Source organism: Triticum aestivum, chromosome 3A, assembly GCF_018294505.1.
Source record: "Triticum aestivum cultivar Chinese Spring chromosome 3A, IWGSC CS RefSeq v2.1, whole genome shotgun sequence".
In the NCBI taxonomy this organism is placed as follows: Eukaryota; Viridiplantae; Streptophyta; class Magnoliopsida; order Poales; family Poaceae; genus Triticum; species Triticum aestivum.
Genome location: NC_057800.1, coordinates 105,346,670 through 105,368,045, shown reverse-complemented (window position 1 = coordinate 105,368,045; position 21,376 = coordinate 105,346,670).

Genomic DNA, 21,376 nt, shown 5'->3' with positions numbered 1-21,376 from the left:
AATCACTCCAAAGTTCCTATGAGCGGAGAACATAAGATAGAAATTGTTTGTAGGGTACAAAACCACCTCAAAGTTATCGTTTCCGATCGATATATCGAGCTATCCCTATAAGTGTCACAAACATCCCAAGAGTTCATACTAAAATAACACCATATGATACACATTAACCAACTCTAATGTCACCTAGAAACCCCAATGTCACCACGGGTATCCATGAGTTGATTATACATTATTCATCAAACAATTTCAGATTCATAATACTCAATCCAACACAAAGAACCTCAAAGAGTGCCCCAAGATGTCTACCAGAGAAAGAAGGACGAAAACGTGCATCAACCCCTATGCATAGATTACCCCAATGTCACCTAGGGAATCCGCGAGTTGAGTGCCAAGACATACATCAAGTGCTCTCAAATCCAACAAAGTATTCAATCCGATAAAAGTGAAATCTCAAAGGTAGAACTCAATTCATCACAAAAAGATAGAGAGGGGAAAATACCATATGATCCAACTATATTAACAAAGCTTGCGATACATCAAGATCGTACCAAATCAAGAACACGAGAGAGAGAGATAGAGAGAAAGAGAGAGAGATGTCAAACACATAGCTACTAGTACAAACCCTCAGCCCCGAGGGTGGATAACTCCCTCCTCATCATGGTGGCCGCCGGGATGATGAAGATGCCCTATGATGATGATTTTCCCCTTTGGAAGGGTTCCAGAACAGGGTCCAGAATGGTTTTTCGTGGCTATAGAGGCTAGCAGCGGTGGAACTTCTGATCTAGGTTAACTTCCGGAGGTTTATGAATATATATAGGATTTTTTGGCGTCGGTTTCACGCAAAGATGGGCCTCAGGGGGCCCACTACCCACCAGGGCATGCCAGGGGGGTGGCGCGCCCTGGTGCCTTGTGGGTAGCTGGGGCCCCCTCTAGTGGTTCTTTGCTTCAGTATTTTGTCTTTTCTTCCCAAAAAATCATTAAAAAGTTTCGTCCAATTCCGAGAACTTTTATTTCTGCACAAAAACAACACCACGGTGTTCGCACACGAACACGTCACCGTGTACCTCCAACGCCGAGGGTGATGCACCGCAGCTCACGTCGAAGGAGACCCGTCCGAAAGCGCGGTACGCAAGCAATCCGGTGGGTGCTTTTGAGGACCCGAAACCCCACGCGCCCGGGAGGGACCCCGTCTGGACGCGCGGCGGCTATGGGATGCCCTAGGTCGGTTTGCCCGCCCCTAGAGCCTCGGGGATCGCTGCCCTTCAACGAAGAACGAACGAAGAACGAGAGAGAAATAACAAGGGAGAGATGTAAAACTAGGGTAAAAAGTAGATTGATTGTTCGATTGTGTGTTGTTATTCAATCGGCCGTCACCCCTTACATATATATGAGGCGGCTGGACTTTCCTTACAAGAAAAGGACTCAAATCTCGTCCAATACATCAAAAGTTCACCTAATTCGTAATATGGAGCCGAAGACAATCCGTGTAGAAACTTTTCTCATATGAGGCCATCTTGGGGGCGTAATCAGCCGAATAGTGTTCCAAATACAAAATGTGAGTACTTTGAACACAACTTCGGCCTTAGAAATGAGACCGGATGGCTATGGACCAAATATCAAAGTTTCTCCTTTTGACGATACAGAACTTTCTCACTTTGAACACTTCTCCATTTGAGGCCATCTTAATTAAGTTCTTGGTTGTGCCAAAATCTGGTGTCAACACATGCCCCCCTGTTTTTCGGCAAACTTGTGTGCCGAAAAATAACTTGCACGATGCTTTTCCTAAGGACGATGTCAACACTCCATCGGCCATTTTATGTGCTTAGGGCGATAATTTCTATACCAGCCATTGATTTTAACTTCTCGTTCACATCATACCTTGGAACCGATTATCACCAATCGGCTTTAAAGAGAAGGGAATGAACCCGTTCCTCATAGGACTAAGGAAATCAAACTCCGAGAGGTCACGCCTTGTTTGGCAAGTAACATCGGGATGATTCCAATCCACCGATGCATAGGCCAAAGCAACACAAGCCGAATCATCCGCGTGAATGACTTCTACCTCATCATCGACCCATTGTATTAAGAATTGATGCATGGTAGATGGCACACATTGGTTAGCATGAACCCAATCGCGACCTAATATAACATTATAGTTACCTTGCACCTCGGTGATGAAGAATGTGGTAGCCAAAGTTTTGCTTCCCACGGTGAGTTCCATGCACATCATACCTTTGGCCTTTGTCTTTTCTTTACCCTCAAACCCATTAAGTAACATATTGGTCTTCATCAATGCATCATCATCTAACCCCAACTTCTTGAAGACCGAGTAGGGCATAAGATTTACCACAACACCACCATCAATGAGCATCCTAGCAATCAGCGATCCGTTAATATGACCTTTGAGGTACAACGGCTTCAAGTGTTTCACCGGTTCTTTTAGTTTCTCGAAGACAACGTTGTTAGGACCAAAATCCAGTTGGGCTACCTCCCCTTCTTCACCTATAGCATGAAACTCGGCAGGTAAGTAGTACACCATATTAATATCCATACCTTCCCGAACCGGCGTAGATTCGTAATCCACCATCTCATCTTCATCTCCCAATGTGTATATTGGGCTTAAAATCTCCTCAATTAAAGGGGATGTTTCAGGTGGTGTGGACGATGCAATAGGGGTTGCATCATCCTCTTTTGGTGGTGAATGTGTTGCTGTAGCTAATGTAGAAGCATCTGTGTTTTCTTTTTGTTTAGGCCTCCACACTTGTTTTGTGAGTGCCATGGGTCGAATTTCACTTAACAATTCGTCCCTTTGCCTCTCCTCTTTGTGCTCTACCTTCTCGTGGTTCCTCATGTGTTGTAATCTCCTTTTCATGGTCTTGGTTAAACCGGGAGGACACCACTTAGGTTGAGTATATTTGGGATCCCTTGGTTTGGCCTTGCTTGTGCTCGCCTCATGATCACTAACCATGGAACCCTGCTGAACAATAACAATATCACCATTAGAAGTAGCCAGATTACCAACAACCGCCTTTTTGATCTCCTTTTGCTTGTCGCATTCTGAAATTTCCGCATTAGATGACTTAACACGCCACACTTTTTTATTGGCCTCACTTGGAGAAATTTTTGTTGGACGATTAGCACCATAGCTCGAACTGTCAGGACCCTGATTCCAAGTCACATCGATCTAGCCGGTAACACCTCATATCACTTTGCGGCCTCACGCACCGTATTCCCACGGGTGTCGCCTTACCATGGCCCGGGACCATTTGCGCCTTTTGGCTCACGTATATGATAGTGTCGCTAGCATCCATATGACAGAGAATCCGGGCCGGCATGGCTAGTCGTGAACCCAAAGCGGCACCAACCTATGGGGACAGGCATACATGATTCACATCGAGCATGTCGGTCAGCAGTGTGTGAATCCGGGCTGTAGCACTGGGCTAACAGGACTCCGGGAACCCAGGCTGTAGCAGGCTAGGCAGGACTCCGGATGTCACCGCATGACATTTCCCCGAAGGGACAGACACAGGAACGAAGTGAAACACATGCCAGCCAGTCAAGTGTCCTGAGTAGTAGTGCTGGGCTAGCAGGACTCCGATGAACCAGGCTGTTGTTGGGGAACGTTGCAGAAAATTAAAAATTTTCCTACGGTTTCACCAAGATCCATCTATGAGTTCATCTAAGCAACGAGTCTAGGGAGAGAGTTTGCATCTACATACCACTTGTAGATCGCGTGCGGAAGCTTGCAAGGTGATGATGTAGTCGTACTCGACGTGATCCAAATCACCGATGACCAGCGCCAAACGGACGGCACCTCCGCGTTCAACACACGTACGGAACAGCCACGTCTCCTCCTTCTTGATCCAGCAAGGAAGGGAGGAGAGGTTGAGGGAGATGGCACCAGCAGCAGCACGACGGCGTGGTGTTGATGGAGCTGCAGTACTCCGGCAGAGCTTCGCTAAGCACTATGGAGGTGGAGGAGGTGTTGGGGAGGGAGAAGGAGGCAACCAAAGGCCAGGGCGTTCAGGTATGAAGTCCCTCCTCTCCCCCACTATATATAGGGGTGCCAAGGGGGGGTGGCCGGCCCTAGGTGATCCAATCTCCTAGGGGGTGCGGCGGCCAAGGGGGGTTTTCCCTCCTCCCAAGGCACCTAGGAGGTGCCTTACCCTCCTAGGACTCTTGCCCCCTTAAACCCTAGGCGCATGGGCCTATGTGGGGCTGGTGACCTTGGCCCATTAGGCCAAGGCACACCCCCCTACAGCCCATGTGGCCCCCCGGGACAGGTGGACCCACCCGGTGGACCCCCGGGACCCTTCCGGTGGTCCCGGTACAATACCGATAACCCCGAAACTTGTCCCGATGCCCGAAACAGGACTTCCCATATATAAATCTTTACCTCCGAACCATTCCGGAACTCCTCGTGACGTCCGGGATCTCATCCGGGACTCCGAACAACATTCGGGTTACTGCATATACATATCCCTATAACCCTAGCGTAACTGAACCTTAAGTGTGTAGACCCTACAGGTTCGGGAGACATGCAGACATGACTGAGACTCTCTCAGTCAATAACCATCAGCGGGATCTGGATACCCATGATGGCTCCCACATGCTCCTCGATGTTGTCATCGGATGAACCACTATGTCGAGGATTCGATCAAACCCTGTATGCAATTCGCTTTGTCAATCGGTACGTTACTTGCCCGAGACTCGATCGTCGGTATCCCAATACCTTGTTCAGTCTCGTTACCGGCAAGTCACTTTACTCGTACCGTAATGCATGATCCCGTGTCCAACACCTTGGTCACATTGAGCTCAATATGATGATGCATTACCGAGTGGGCCCAGAGATACCTCTCCGTCATACGGAGTGACAAATCCCAGTCTCGATCCGTGTCAACCCAACAGCTACTTTCGGAGATACTTGTAATGCACCTTTATAGTCACCCAGTTACGTTGTGACGTTTGGTACACCCAAGGCACTCTTACGGTATCCGGGAGTTACACGATCTCATGGTCGAAGGAAGAGATACTTGACACTTGCAAAGCTCTAGCAAAACGAACTACACGATCTTTTATGCTATGCTTAGGATTGGGTCTTGTCCATCACATCATTCTCCTAATGATGTGATCCCGTTATCAACGACATCCAATGTCCATAGTCAGGAAACCATGACTATCTGTTGATCACAACGAGCTGGTCAACTAGAGGCTTACCAGGGACATTGTGTGGTCTAAGTATTCACACGTGTATTACGATTTCCGGATAATACAATTATAGCATGAATAAAAGACAATTATCATGAACAATGAAATATAATAATACTTTTATTATTGCCTCTAGGGCATATTTCCAACAGTCTCCCACTTGCACTAGAGTCACTAATCTAGTTACATTGTGATGAATCGAACACCCATAGAGTTCTGGTGTTGATCATGTTTTGCACGCGAGAGAGGTTTAGTCAGCGGATCTGCGACATTCAGATCCGTGTGCACTTTGCAAATCTCTATGTCTCCATCTTGAACATTTTCACAGATGGAGTTGAAACGACGCTTGATGTGCCTGGTCTTCTTGTGAAACCTGGGCTCCTTTGCGAGGGCAATAGCTCCAGTGTTGTCACAGAAGAGTTTGATCGGCCCCGACGCATTGGGTATGACTCCTAGGTCGGTGATGAACTCCTTCACCCAAATCGCTTCATGTGCTGCCTCCGAGGCTGCCATGTACTCCGCTTCACACGTAGATCCCGCCACGACGCTCTGCTTGCAGCTGCACCAGCTTACTGCTGCACCATTCAACATATACACGTATCCGGTTTGTGACTTAGAGTCAACCAGATCTGAGTCGAAGCTAGCGTCGACGTAACCCTTTACGACGAGCTCTTCGTCTCCTCCATAAACGAGAAACATGTCCTTTGTCCTTTTCAGGTACTTCAGGATATTCTTGACCGCTGTCCAGTGTTCCTTGCCGGGATTACTTTGGTATCTTGCTACCAAACTTACGGCAAGGTTTACATCGGGTCTGGTACACAGCATGGCATACATAATAGATCCTATGGCTGAAGCATAGGGGATGACACTCATCTCTTCTTTATCTTTTGCCGTGGTCGGTGACTGAGCTGAGCTCAGTCTCATACCTTGTAACATAGGCAAGAACCCCTTCTTGGACTGATCCATTCTGAATCTCTTCAAAATCTTATCAAGGTATGTGCTTTGTGAAAGACCTATGAGGCGTCTCGATCTATCTCTATAGATCTTGATGCCTAATATATAAGCAGCTTCTCCAAGGTCCTTCATTGAAAAACACTTATTCAAGTAGGCCTTAATGCTGTCCAGAAATTCTATATTATTTCCCATCAGGAGTATGTCATCTACATATAATATGAGAAATGCTACAGAGCTCCCACTCACTTTCTTGTAAACGCAGGCTTCTCCATAAGTCTGCATAAACCCAAACGCTTTGATCATCTCATCAAAGCGAATGTTCCAACTCCGAGATGCTTGCACCAGTCCATAAATGGATCGCTGGAGCTTGCATACTTTGTTAGCGTTCCGAGGATCGACAAAACCTTCCGGCTGCATCATATACAGTTCTTCCTTAAGATTCCCGTTAAGGAATGCTGTTTTGACGTCCATCTGCCATATCTCATAATCATAGTATGCGGCAATTGCTAACATGATTCGGACGGACTTTAGCTTCGCTACGGGAGAGAATGTCTCATCGTAGTCAATCCCTTGAACCTGTCGATAACCCTTAGCGACAAGTCGAGCTTTATAGATGGTAACATTACCATCCGCGTCCGTCTTCTTCTTAAAGATCCATTTGTTTTCTATCGCTCGCCGATCATCGGGCAAGTCTGTCAAAGTCCATACTTCGTTTTCATACATGGATTCTATCTCGGATTTCATGGCTTCAAGCCATTTGTTGGAATCCGGGCCCGCCATTGCTTCTTCATAGTTCGAAGGTTCATTGTTGTCTAACAACATGATTTCCAGGACAGGGTTGCCGTACCACTCTGGTGCGGAACGTGTCCTTGTGGACCTACGAAGTTCAGCAGTAACCTGATCCGAAGTACCTTGATCATTATCATGGATTTCCTCTTCAGTTGGTGTGGGCATCACAGGAACGGTTTCCTGTGCTGCGTCACTATCCCGCTCAAGAGGTAGCACTTCATTGAGTTCTACTTTCCTCCCACTTACTTCTTTCGAGAGAAACTCTTTTTCCAGAAAGCATCCGTTCTTGGCAACAAAGATCTTGCCTTCGGATCTTAAGTAGAAGGTATACCCTACAGTTTCCTTAGGGTATCCTATGAATACGCATTTTTCCGACTTGGGTTCGAGCTTTTCAGGTTGAAGTTTCTTGACATAAGCTTCGCATCCCCAAACTTTTAGAAACGACAGCTTAGGTTTCTTTCCAAACCATAATTCATACGGTGTCGTCTCAACGGATTTAGACGGTGCCCTATTTAAAGTGAATGTAGCTGTCTCTAGAGCGTATCCCCAAAATGATAGCGGTAAATCGGTAAGAGACATCATAGACCGCACCATATCCAATAGAGTGCGATTACGACGTTCGGACACACCGTTTCGCTGAGGTGTTCCAGGCGGCGTGAGCTGTGAAACGATTCCACATTTCTTTAAGTGTGTACCAAATTCGTGACTTAAGTATTCTCCTCCATGATCTGATCGTAAGAATTTTATCTTTCGGTCACGTTGATTCTCCACCTCATTCTGAAATTCCTTGAACTTTTCAAAGGTCTCAGACTTGTGTTTCATTAAGTAGACATACCCATATCTACTCAAGTCATTTGTGAGAGTGAGAACATAACGATATCCTCCGCGAGCCTCAATGCTCATTGGACCGCACACATCGGTATGTATGATTTCCAACAAGTTGGTTGCTCGCTCCATTGTTCCGGAGAACGGAGTCTTGGTCATTTTGCCCAAGAGGCATGGTTCGCATGTGTCAAACGATTCATAATCAAGAGACTCTAAAAGTCCATCGGCATGGAGCTTCTTCATGCGCTTGACACCAATGTGACCAAGGCGGCAGTGCCACAAGTATGTGGGACTATCGTTATCAACTTTAAATCTTTTGGCATCTACACTATGAACATGTGTAATATTACGCTCGAGATTCATTAAGAATAAACCATTGACCATCGGAGCATGACCATAAAACATATCTCTCATATAAATCGAACAACCATTATTCTCAGACTTAAATGAGTAGCCATCTCGTATTAAACGAGATCCAGATACAATGTTCATGCTCAAACTTGGCACTAAATAACAATTATTAAGGTTCAAAACTAATCCCGTAGGTAAATGTAGAGGCAGCGTGCCGACGGCGATCACATCGACTCTGGAACCATTCCCGACGTGCATCGTCACCTCGTCCTTCGCCAGTCTCCGTTTATTCCGCAGCTCCTGCTGTGAGTTACAAATATGAGCAACGGCACCGGTATCAAATACCCAGGAGTTACTACGAGTACTGGTAAGGTACACATCAATCACATGTATATCAAATATACCTTTGGTGTTGCCGGCCTTCTTATCCGCTAAGTATTTGGGGCAGTTCCGCTTCCAGTGACCCTTCCCCTTGCAATAAAAGCACTCAGTCTCAGGCTTGGGTCCATTCTTTGACTTCTTCCCGGTAACTGGCTTACCAGGCGCGGCAACATCTTTGCCGTCCTTCTTGAAGTTCTTCTTACCCTTGCCCTTCTTGAACTTAGTGGTCTTATTGACCATCAACACTTGATGTTCTTTCTTGATTTCAGCCTCTGCTGACTTCAGCATCGAGAACACTTCAGGAATGTTCTTTTCCATTCCCTGCATGTTGTAGTTCATCACAAAGCTCTTGTAGCTTGGTGGGAGCGACTGGAGGATTCTGTCAATGACCGCCTCATCTGGGAGGTTAATGTTCAGCTGGGTCATACGGTTGTGCAACCCAGACATCTTCAGGATGTGCTCACTGACAGAACTGTTCTCCTCCATCTTACAACTGTAGAACTTGTTGGAGACATCATATCTCTCGACCCGGGCATGAGCTTGAAAAACCAGTTTCAGCTCTTCGAACATCTCATATGCTCCGTGATGCTCAAAACGCTTTTGGAGCCCCGGTTCTAAGCTGTAAAGCATGCCGCACTGAACGAGGGAGTAATCATCAGCGCGAGACTGCCAAGCATTCATAATGTCTTGGTTCTCTGGGACGGGAGCGTCACCTAGCGGTCCTTCTAGGACATATTGTTTCCTGGCAGCTATGAGGATGATCCTCTGGTTCCGGACCCAGTCCGTATAGTTGCTGCCATCATCTTTCAGCTTGGTTTTCTCTAGGAACGCATTGAAGTTCATGTTGACATTAGCGTTGGCCATTGATCTACAAGACATATTTGCAAAGGTTTTAGACTAAGTTCATGATAATAAAGTTCTAATCAAATTATGAACTCCCACTTAGATTAGACATCCCTTTAGTCATCTAAGTGTTACACGATCCGAGTCGACTAGTCCGTGTCCGATCATCACGTGACTAGTCATCGTCGGTGAACATTTTCATGTTGATCGTATCTTCCATACGACTCGTGTTCGACCTTTCGGTCTCCGTGTTCCGAGGCCATGTCTGCACATGCTAGGCTCGTCAAGTTAACCCTAAGTGTTTTCGCTATGTAAAACTGTCTTACACCCGTTGTATGTGAACGTAAGAATCCATCACACCCGATCATCACGTGGTGCTTAGAAACGACGAACTGTAGCAACGGTGCACAGTTAGGGGAGAACACTTCTTGAAATTTTATAAGGGATCATCTTATTTACTACCGTCGTCCTAAGTAAACAAGATGCATAATACATAATAAACATCACATGCAATTATATAGTTGTGACATGATATGGCCAATATCATATAGCTCCATTGATCTTCGGGGCTCCATGATCATCTTGTCACCGGCTTGACACCATGATCTCCATCATCATGATCTCCATCATCGTGTCTTCATGAAGTTGTCACGCCAACGACTACTTCTACTTCTATGACTAACGTTTAGCAATAAAGTAAAGTAGTTTACATGACGTTATTCAATGACACGCAGGTCATACAAAAAATAATGACAACTCCTATGGCTCCTGCCGGTTGTCATACTCATCGACATGCAAGTCGTGAATCCTATTACAAAGAACATGATCTCATACATCACAATTCATCATTCATCACAACTTCTGGCCATATCACATCACATGATCAATCGCTGCAAAAACAAGTTAGACGTCCTCTAATTGTTGTTGCATCTTTTACGTGGCTGCAATTGGGTTCTAGCAAGAACGTTTTCTTACCTACGAATCACCACAACGTGATTTTGTCAACTTCTATTTACCCTTCATAAGGGCCCTGTTCATCGATTCCGCTCCAACTAAGGTGGGAGAGACAGACACCCGCCAGCCACCTTATGCAACTTGTGCATGTCAATCGGTGGAACCGGTCTCACGTAAGAGTACGTGTAAGGTTGGTCTGGGCCGCTTCATCCCACAATACCGTTGAGCAAGAAAAGACTAGTAGAGGCAAGTAAGATGACAAAATCCACGCCCACAACAAAGTTGTGTTCTACTCATGCAAAGAGAACTACGCATAGACCTAGCTCTGATACCACTGTTGGGGAACGTTGCAGAAAATTAAAATTTTTCCTATGGTTTCACCAAGATCCATCTATGAGTTCATCTAAGCAACGAGTCTAGGGAGAGAGTTTGCATCTACATACCACTTGTAGATCGCGTGCGGAAGCTTGCAAGGTGATGATGTAGTCGTACTCGACGTGATCCAAATCACCGATGACCAGCGCCAAACGGACGGCACCTCCGCGTTCAACACACGTACGGAACAGCCACGTCTCCTCCTTCTTGATCCAGCAAGGAAGGGAGGAGAGGTTGAGGGAGATGGCACCAGCAGCAGCACGACGGCGTGGTGTTGATGGAGCTGCAGTACTCCGGCAGAGCTTCGCTAAGCACTATGGAGGTGGAGGAGGTGTTGGGGAGGGAGAAGGAGGCAACCAAAGGCCAGGGCGTTCAGGTATGAAGTCCCTCCTCTCCCCCACTATATATAGGGGTGCCAAGGGGGGGGTGGCCGGCCCTAGGTGATCCAATCTCCTAGGGGGTGCGGCGGCCAAGGGGGGTTTTCCCTCCTCCCAAGGCACCTAGGAGGTGCCTTACCCTCCTAGGACTCTTGCCCCCTTAAACCCTAGGCGCATGGGCCTATGTGGGGCTGGTGCCCTTGGCCCATTAGGCCAAGGCGCACCCCCCTACAGCCCATGTGGCCCCCCGGGACAGGTGGACCCACCCGGTGGACCCCCGGGACCCTTCCGGTGGTCCCGGTACAATACCGATAACCCCGAAACTTGTCCCGATGCCCGAAACAGGACTTCCCATATATAAATCTTTACCTCCGGACCATTCCGGAACTCCTCGTGACGTCCGGGATCTCATCCGGGACACCGAACAACATTCGGGTTACTGCATATACATATCCCTATAACCCTAGCGTAACTGAACCTTAAGTGTGTAGACCCTACGGGTTCGGGAGACATGCAGACATGACCGAGACTCTCTCAGTCAATAACCATCAGCGGGATCTGGATACCCATGATGGCTCCCACATGCTCCTCGATGTTGTCATCGGATGAACCACTATGTCGAGGATTCGATCAAACCCTGTATGCAATTCGCTTTGTCAATCGGTACGTTACTTGCCCGAGACTCGATCGTCGGTATCCCAATACCTTGTTCAGTCTCGTTACCGGCAAGTCACTTTACTCGTACCGTAATGCATGATCCCGTGTCCAACACCTTGGTCACATTGAGCTCAATATGATGATGCATTACCGAGTGGGCCCAGAGATACCTCTCCGTCATACGGAGTGACAAATCCCAGTCTCGATCCGTGTCAACCCAACAGCTACTTTCGGAGATACTTGTAATGCACCTCTATAGTCACCCAGTTACGTTGTGACGTTTGGTACACCCAAGGCACTCTTACGGTATCCGGTAGTTACACGATCTCATGGTCGAAGGAAGAGATACTTGACACTTGCAAAGCTCTAGCAAAACGAACTACACGATCTTTTATGCTATGCTTAGGATTGGGTCTTGTCCATCACATCATTCTCCTAATGATGTGATCCCGTTATCAACGACATCCAATGTCCATAGTCAGGAAACCATGACTATCTGTTGATCACAACGAGCTGGTCAACTAGAGGCTTACCAGGGACATTGTGTGGTCTAAGTATTCACACGTGTATTACGATTTCCGGATAATACAGTTATAGCATGAATAAAAGACAATTATCATGAACAATGAAATATAATAATACTTTTATTATTGCCTCTAGGGCATATTTCCAACAGCTGTAGCATACTACTATGGCTCATGGAAGCACTAGACTACATTTCCCCATAAGAGAGGCTGCCAAGGATAAACAACTAGATTGTCAGATCCCACACATACCAAGCATTTCAATCATACACACAATATGCTCGATATGTGTAAATACAACATGGCATCACAACATAACTCTACGACTCAAGTATTAATTCATTAGGCCCTGAGGGGTGAGATATTACGAACATGGGTCTCATGACCAAACAATCATAGCATACAAATCAAAACACATGCGGAAGCTTAACATGTCGGAGTACATGCATCTATAAATGAAAAAGGCTAAGAAGCCTGACTATCTACCAGATCCTGCCGAGGGCACAAGATCGTAGCTGAGGTATCAAGCTAAACGTCGAAGTCCACACGGAGCTACTAGCGAGACTGACGTCTCTCTGCAAAACATAAAATGGGCAAACGTGAGTACAAATGTACCCAGCAAGACTTACATCAGAACTACCTACATATGCATCGATATCAATAAAGGGGGTGGTGGAGTTTAACTGCAGCAAGCCAGCTTTGACTCAGTGGCTAACCTGAACTACGACTGCAAGCAACTCTTTTGAAGTGGCGCACACGAGTCCACATATTCACCATTCAATACACCACTATGGATCCGCTCCCGTCTCCCTACGAGAAGGCCATCCATAGCACTCACACTTATCTTGCGAGTTTTAGAGTATCCACTTTCACTTGTCTATGAACTGTTATAGGCAACCCAGAAGTCCTTTACCATGGACACGGCTATTCGAATAGATCATTTATAACCCTGCAGGGGTGTACTTCTTCACACACGCTCTCGCCACTTACCACCATGTACACGTCGTGTATCTCGGCAACCTTCAAGCGGAAGCCTGGCGAGGGAGTCAACCACGACCTGACTAACCACACAAGTCTCTAGTCCAGGTTTATCGCCTATTCGGGTTCCATCCGCGAGGAGATCCGGCCGGAGTTTTGCTGACAACCCCAAACGATGTGTGCAGGGTTCCCGAGACACCAAACGGGTGCCCGGTACACCATGCCACGGTGTATCTACCGCATCATAGCCCACCCCTATGGTCAGCGCTACGCATGGCCGCCAACACATATCCTACAAACACCAGAAACTAGTTGCAACTCCTGGACAGAGGACAAGGGCAGTTAATAAGTCGAGAGGGTCCATTGGTTTCGGGCCCAATGCGTGGTAGTAGCTGGTCATGGATCACAATCACATAACTCAGTTCCTAAGAATGGTTTCAATGAGACAACCCACCATGTACTCCTACATGACCTCTCACCGCTACCTTTACCAAATCGTGTTCACACACTTAGCTCACACACAGTAGGACATGTTCATCATTGTTCCAATTCGTCCCCGATGAATCAGACCCGACTCAACTCTAAGCAGTAGCAGGCATGACAAACAAGCATGAATGAGTAGGCACATCAGGGCTCAAACAACTCCTACTCATGCTAGTCATCTATTTACTGTGGCAATGACATGTCATGTAGATGATAAGGGGGTTCAACTACCGCAGCAAGTAACAGGTGAATCGTTGTTGTCCTAATGCAGTAAAATAGAGCAGGAGCGAGAGAGTGGGATTGTATTGGAATGAACAAGGGGTTTTGCTTGCCTGACACTTCTGAAGATAGCACTGAGTCTTCATTAGTGTCAACGATCACAACATTGGAACAACATCTACCGAGGGGGAACAACACCGACAACAGAGAGGAAACACCATCAATGCAATGCAACAATATGATGCATAATGTGACATGGCAAGATGACTGTGTTTTGGCTAATGCAGCTATAAACAGGGTGTTTTGAGTTCATTTCAATTAAAGATTCAAATGCAAACTCAAAACATGAACTCATATAAGTGAATTATCTAGATTCATCTAAATAGCAATTGTAAGTTGCTCTAACATGCATGAAACCAGTACAGATGGATAGATTGGATTTTTCTGATCATTTTTCATATATAAATCTTTTCAATCCGAGTTATAGATTATTTTCTATGATTTTTAGAAGTTTTAGCTATTTTCTGGAATTTCCTGTATAAGAATAAATCCAGAAAAGGGCATTAATGCGTCAGCACTACGTCATTGTGACATCGGCTGGTCAACATCACCTAACCAGAGTCAAACCTGACAGTGGGACCCATATGTCATCCACTCAGCTAATTAATATAGTTAATTAGCCTTAAATTAAACCTAACTAAAATGTCAGTGGGGCCGGGGCCCACATGTTAGTGACCGAGGATTAGATTAGCAGGGTCATTAGCCTAATTAACTTGTGGTTAGGCCGGAGTTTCGCCGGCGGCGACAGCACGCACGGCGGAGGCTCACCGGAATTCCTCCTCCGGCGGCCTGAAGCATGGCGGAGGGCATCTACGTGTTGCTCGTGCTCGCCTGCATCGAGCAGTGTAAGCAGCAGTGGCTAGGGCGGCCCGTAGCAACGGCAACGGCGACATGTGCGGTGGACGGAGCTCAGTGTGAGTGCGGGCAGTGCTGCAGTGCGCGAGCTAGCGAGCTGAGGCGCTAGCAGGGGCCTACGTGATGTGGTGAGTGGGTTGGACGCATCGGGCGGACCATTTGGTCGCCGGAGTTGCGTCGGCGGCGAGCGCAGGCGGCGGGGTTCGGGCGTAGGCGGTCCGGTGGCTACGGAGGCCTACGAGGAAGAAGAGAGGGATGGGCAGGGTCAGAGGCTCACGGCGAGTTGGACGAGGAGGTCAGCGAGCTCAGAGACGGTCCGGAGCAGTCGGGGCGGCAAGGGGGATCTCCGGCGACCGGCGAGGAAGAAGATGATGTTGGCGGCATCACAGGGCGACCTAGCTCCTGTGACTCGGTGAAGAAGATGAGGACGACGTGGCAGAGCTCTCGGACGCGTCAGGGGAGCAAGGGGGTGGCTGTGGCCGCGCGAGCGCTGGTCGGCGGCGACGGCTTCACTCGGGTGAGCTAAAGGGAGAGAGCCAGGGGAGGGGAGAGAGAGCGGCGAGTGAGGGAAAGGGGACAGGGGCTTCGGGGCATCTCCGTGGCGTCGCTAGAAGGGGTCGGGGAAGCAGGAGGTGGCCAGAGCAGGGTGGAGGTGGCGCGCGCGTGGCGAGCACACGCCCGGCGTCCTCCTGGCAGCAGCTGGAAGAAGACAAGGGAAGGAGGTGGGCTGGGCCAACAGTGCTGGGCCACAGCTGGGCCGCAGGTTTGCTTTCTCTCTCTCTCTCTCTGCTTTCTGTTTTTTTATTTATGTTTCTGTTTTCTATTTTTTCTGCAATTGTTTTGACTTAATTAAAATTCTAAGACATTTCCAAAAATCATGAAATTAATCATGGCTACTGTTTATAATATAACCAACAGTAAACATTTTAGTTTATGATTATTTGAGCATTTAAAATATTTTATAGCTTTTAAATGCCCAAATGCAAATAGAGTATGATTTAATTCAGAGCCCAAATATGTCATGGAAAAATGTGCATCACCTCTGGTTACTGTTTACAGCATTTTACATAAATGATGAACATTTTTGAAAGCCATTTGGATTTACTGAAAATATTTTAGTTGAACCTAGTGACTTCCTTTGATGCTAGGGGTTTAGGCAATCCCCATTTCAAGTTTCTTTGGAATTTAAACATGATGGCATGATGAACAAGCAAAGTCAAGCAAGGGCTGAACTGGGGCTGTGACACGAATAGCCTTGTGTGTGATAATAAAGCCTCTCGCGAGCAGGCCTTCTGGGTGCTGCCCACCCCATATGGACAACATAAGGAGCCATTGGGGGCTGCCCCATTCTCCACTGAAGCCTCTCATGTAATATGGCGCATAGGAGGGTTGTGACATCCATGGTGTCGATGCCCATGACCCATATGGCCTTGCATATCGTTGAAACTCTTGCTCCGGAGGCAAGCTTGAATGCTTTGAATGTGATGGCCGATTAGAGCTAGAACCGGCCGCTTGACTTGCATATTTGGATAGCAACATATCAAAAGTTGGCCTGATTCGCTTGCGCTTAGCTTTGCTCTTTTCCCACTTGCCAACTTCTGAATTCTTGGGCTTGATAAATTTAACATGAGTATTTTCTTGTACTTGTGGTTGCCCCCCGAGCGAAGGATTTTTTATGGTGATCTTCAATACTTCTTTGACATCGAGTTGCTTATCAAGCACAACCTCTCATCCCAAGACTTTGTCGCCCTCCTTGCCTTTCCTGGGTTCACCAATAACAACATTATGTTTATTAGAAGATTCAGCTATGCTAGGCCGAATCAACATTTTCTTCCCCTCCAAGTCCATGGTGTTTATCGGGAAGGGCTATTTATCAACTTGCATCTCAGCAAAATTCAATCGTCCGTCATTAATGGCTGATTGTATCTGTCGTCGGAAAACATTGCAATTGTTAGTAGCATGAGAAAATGAATTATGGTACTTGCAATAAGCACGCTATTTCAGCTCCTCAAACGGCGGTATGGTGTGTGATATTCTAATCATCTTCTCTTGCAAGAGAGCATCAAATATTTTTATCACACTTTGATATATCAAAAGTAAACCTCATCTCCTCATCACGATTCTTGCGAATCGGCTTAAGAGCATTGCACATATACGGTTTGGCCTTTGAGGACCAAACAAATTCAGTAGTATAGACATCAACCCCATCGTACGAATTATCATCATTGTGTTCAACCATATGCATTCTAGGACGATCGGTTGTAGACCTATGGACCGATTTACTTCGAGTCTCTTGGGCCAAAGCTTTTTGTAAGACTTGATTAATGCTCAAAAACTCATAACTTTCTAGCCTCTCTTTAATGTGAGTTTTCAAACCATTAAGAACAAGATCTGCCAAGTCTCTCTTGGTTATCACTAAGCTATGACATCGGTTTTTTATATCTCTAAATCTCTTGACATAATCGGTGACCGATTCATCATGTTTCTGCCTAACCGATGTAAGATGTGACAACTTTAGTTCATTATCGCCTCTATAAAAGTGATCATGAAACTTTTGCTCTAATTGCGACCATAAGAGAATTGAGCCATGTGGTAAAGCAGCAAACCATGAAAATGCGGTACTAGTTAAAGATAATGGAAATAAACACACTTTCAATTCTTCTATGGAACCTGCTTCACCCAACTGTGCTAGATACTGACTCACATGCTCCCAAGTTGTTTTCATACCCTCACCACTAAATTTAACAAAATCAGGAACCTTATAACCTTGAGGGTAAGAAATTGCATCGAAGTGTTCAGGATAAGGCTTTTGGTACACATGAATCTTTACTTTCGGCTCGTTTCCGAAAGTTTCTAGAAACATCTTATGCAAATCCTCCCTTAATTTAGCTAAAATTGGATCCGAAGTAGCTGAAGATGTTTGTGGCAATGACATAGGAGCAACCTGAGTACTAGCTATTGGTGCAACTCGTGGGCACCGAACCATAATTCAGTGGTGTGACAAAGTGATTCGGCGTTGACACCGAATTGGGCACACTCATAATAGGATTAGGGTATGTAGGTGTAGCCACAAGCTGGTTGGTTTGACTAGGGCAAAAATTCAACGTCATACTATATTGTTGTTGTATAGGAGGTGCCAATGAAATAGGTAAAGTTGGACTAGGGTTTTCAGATATAGCAACAGTACCACTAGATGAAGGAGGCATATTTTTCTGAGCATTAGCACTAGCCTTAAAAGAATTGTATGCCATCACATTACCCTTACTAACAAGACTTTCAATCACAGCCACTTCCTCTGCAGAAAAAAACTTTACTCACAGTGATTACATCTTGTTCATCGATGAGGGGAGGAAAATTGACATTTCCAACCGGAGTGATGTTGCCTTGACGGTCCTTCTTGAAACTTGAAAGAAACGCTTCCAAATCCTCCTCCTCGCGCTTATTCTTGAGCGCCTCAAAAGCCTCTTCACGCTGCTTCTTGCGCGCTTGGTAGGCTTGGCGATGTTCATCCGATACTTCATCAAGACCGGGCTTAATGATGTTATCGGCGTCAACTTCTGAGGGCTTGGGGAGATTAGACATGGTTGATGATGATTCTTGATCTTTTGTCCCCAACGGAGTCGCAAAAAGTGTGTTCGCACACGAACACATCATCGTGTACCTCCAACGCCGAGGGTGATGCACCGCAGCTCACGCCGAAGGAGACCCATCTAGAAGCGCGGTACGGAAGCAATCCGGTGGGTGCTTTTGACGACCCGAAACCCCACGCGCCCGGGAGGGACCCCGTCTGGACGCGCGGCGGCTATGGGCTACCCTAGGTCGGTTCGCCCGCCCCTAGAGCCTCGAGGATCGCTGACCTTCAACGAGGAATGAATGAAGAACGAGAGAGAAAGAACAAGGGAGAGATGTAAAACTAGGGTAAAAAGTAGATTGATTGTTCGATTGTGTGTTGTTATTCAATCGGCCGTCACCCCTTACATATATATGAGGCGGCTGGACTTTCCGTACAAGAAAAGGACTCAAATCCCGTCCAAAACTTCAAAACTTAATCTAATTCGGAATACGCGGGCCGTAACTTCCGATCGGCCCAGAACTTCCGGGCTAAAATTACATCAAGTAGCCCTCTTGTACAGCTCCTGCAGGTCGCACATGGCCTCAGATTGCGATGGTCCAAAAAGAAAGTTGTAAACCTTGCAATGGAGAAAAACTCTTCAGTTGATCACCTTTTCATCTGAGATCATATTTATGTCGAAATTGGCCCCGCAAATCTGCAAATAATATTAAAATTCCAGTGTTCCGGGCGCACCGCGTGCAAACTTTCGGTTTAGCCCGGAACCTCCCCGGAACTTCCGGGCTAAAATTTTGCAGCACACTGTTTTGCCTCTAACTTTTGCATAAGAACTCCGATTTAAACGTTTTTTATATCAAAATCGATCTCCTCGACGAGACAAAGACAATCCGTGTAGAAATGTTTCTCATATGAGGCCATCTTGGGGGCGTAATCAGCTGAATAGTATTCTGAATACAAAATCTAAGTAGTTCGAACACAACTTCGGCCATAGAAATGAGACCGGATGGCTATGGCCCAAATATCAAAGCTTCTCCTTTTGACGATACGGAACTTTCTCACTTTGAACACTTCTCCATTTGAGGCCATCTTAATTAAGTTCGTGGTTGTGCCAAAATCTGGTGTCAACACACGGTAGTTCTACTGAAAACAGCGCCAGTCCGGGTTAATTCCATTCAAATCAATACCAAAACCATATAAAATTATTGTAAACATGGCATGAACACTTCAGAAATTATGGATACGTTGGAGACGTATCAGCATCCCCAAGCATAATTCCTACTCATCCTTGAGTAGGTAAATGATAAAAGAAATAATTTATAAAGTGTGAATACTAGCATAGTGCAGAAGTTTGATCAGTGATAATTTCAATCACTTTTCCTAGCATCATAACAACAACTCTTTCTCTTAAAACTCATCATGATAAAGTAGCGATTGAAAACGGAGTTTTTGATGTGGAATGCTACCTATCATATTCATCATATACTCTTTTGTTTTGTGGCATGGACATTTGGACTTGAATAATTCAAAGAAATAGTCTAGAATTTCATATGAGGACATCAATACTCAAGCATATCAACAAGCAACCATGTCTTTCAAAATATCAACACCAAATAAAATTATCCCTAGCCCAAAATGCTCAATCATTGATCCATTCATGAAACACACTTGAATATTAGCTACATCCAATGCACAAGTATGATTGATGTCTACTACGCAAGCACTTCTTGTAGACTCGTGTTGGGCCTCCAAGCACAGAGTTTTGTAGGATAGTAGCAAATTTCCCTCAAGTGGATGACCTAAGGTTTATCAATCTATGAGAGGCGTAGGATGAAGATGGTCTCTCTCAAACAACCCTACAACCAAATAACAAAGAGTCTCTTGTGTCCCCAATGTCGGTGTCAAAACCGGCAGATCTCGGGTAGGGGGTCCCGAACTGTGCGTCTTAGGTCGATGGTAACAAGAGACAGAGGACACGATGTTTACCCAGGTTCAGGCTGTCTCTACGGAGGTAATACCCTACGTCCTGCTTGATTGATATTGATGAATATGAGTATTACAAGAGTTGATCTACCACGAGATCATAATGGCTAAACCCTAGAGGTCTAGCTTGTATGGCTATGATAATGAATCTATCTCCCTCCGGACTAAGTCCTTCGGTTTATATAGACACCGGGAGGATCTAGGGTTACACAAGGTCGGTTACAAAGAAAGGAGTCTACATATTTGGTCACCAAGCTTGCCTTCCACGCCAAGGAGAGTCCCATCCGGACACGGGTGCAGTCTTCGGTCTTCGTGTTCTTCATAGCCCATCAGTCCGGCCCATGGCTAACAGGCCGCACGCCCGAGGACCCCTTAGTCCAGGACTCCCTGAGTAGCCCCTGAACCTAGCTTCAATGACAAGGTATCCGGCGCATAGATCTGTCTTCAACATTGCAAGGCGGGTTCCTCCTTACGAACTCCAAGATAGTCTTCGGACGTATTGAATGTGTCCAGACCTGTAACACACACCCCACACACAACCATAGAGAGAATATAATAATCCACGAATCCAATCTGCTGACAACTTTTTACAACATGACATTACGTCTGCCCGGTCATAATTTCGAACCGTTTTTCGTCTGCAGCTCCACGTTTCAAGACGCGGTTGCCATTGGCACGTCTTGTTGAAGCAGAGATCGTGTCCCCTCATTGCGGGATTCTCATCAATACGGGCGTGGGTTCCCCAACCGTGCCGTTTACACAGCCCTTGGGAGTAGGCGAATTTTAAGGCGAGTGGGGAGGCATTCAATATTCACTGCCCTTATAGGGAGATAAGAATCCCCTTTCTTCTCCCACGCCTTCTCTCTTCCTCTGCCCTTCCACTCTTGAGCTCCAGCTCCCAAGTTCTCATCTTTTTCTCACTCGAGAAAGCACTCAACCATGTCCCAATCCGAAGGTCAATGCAAGTGGATGGCCTCCTCCGCCAGGGAGAA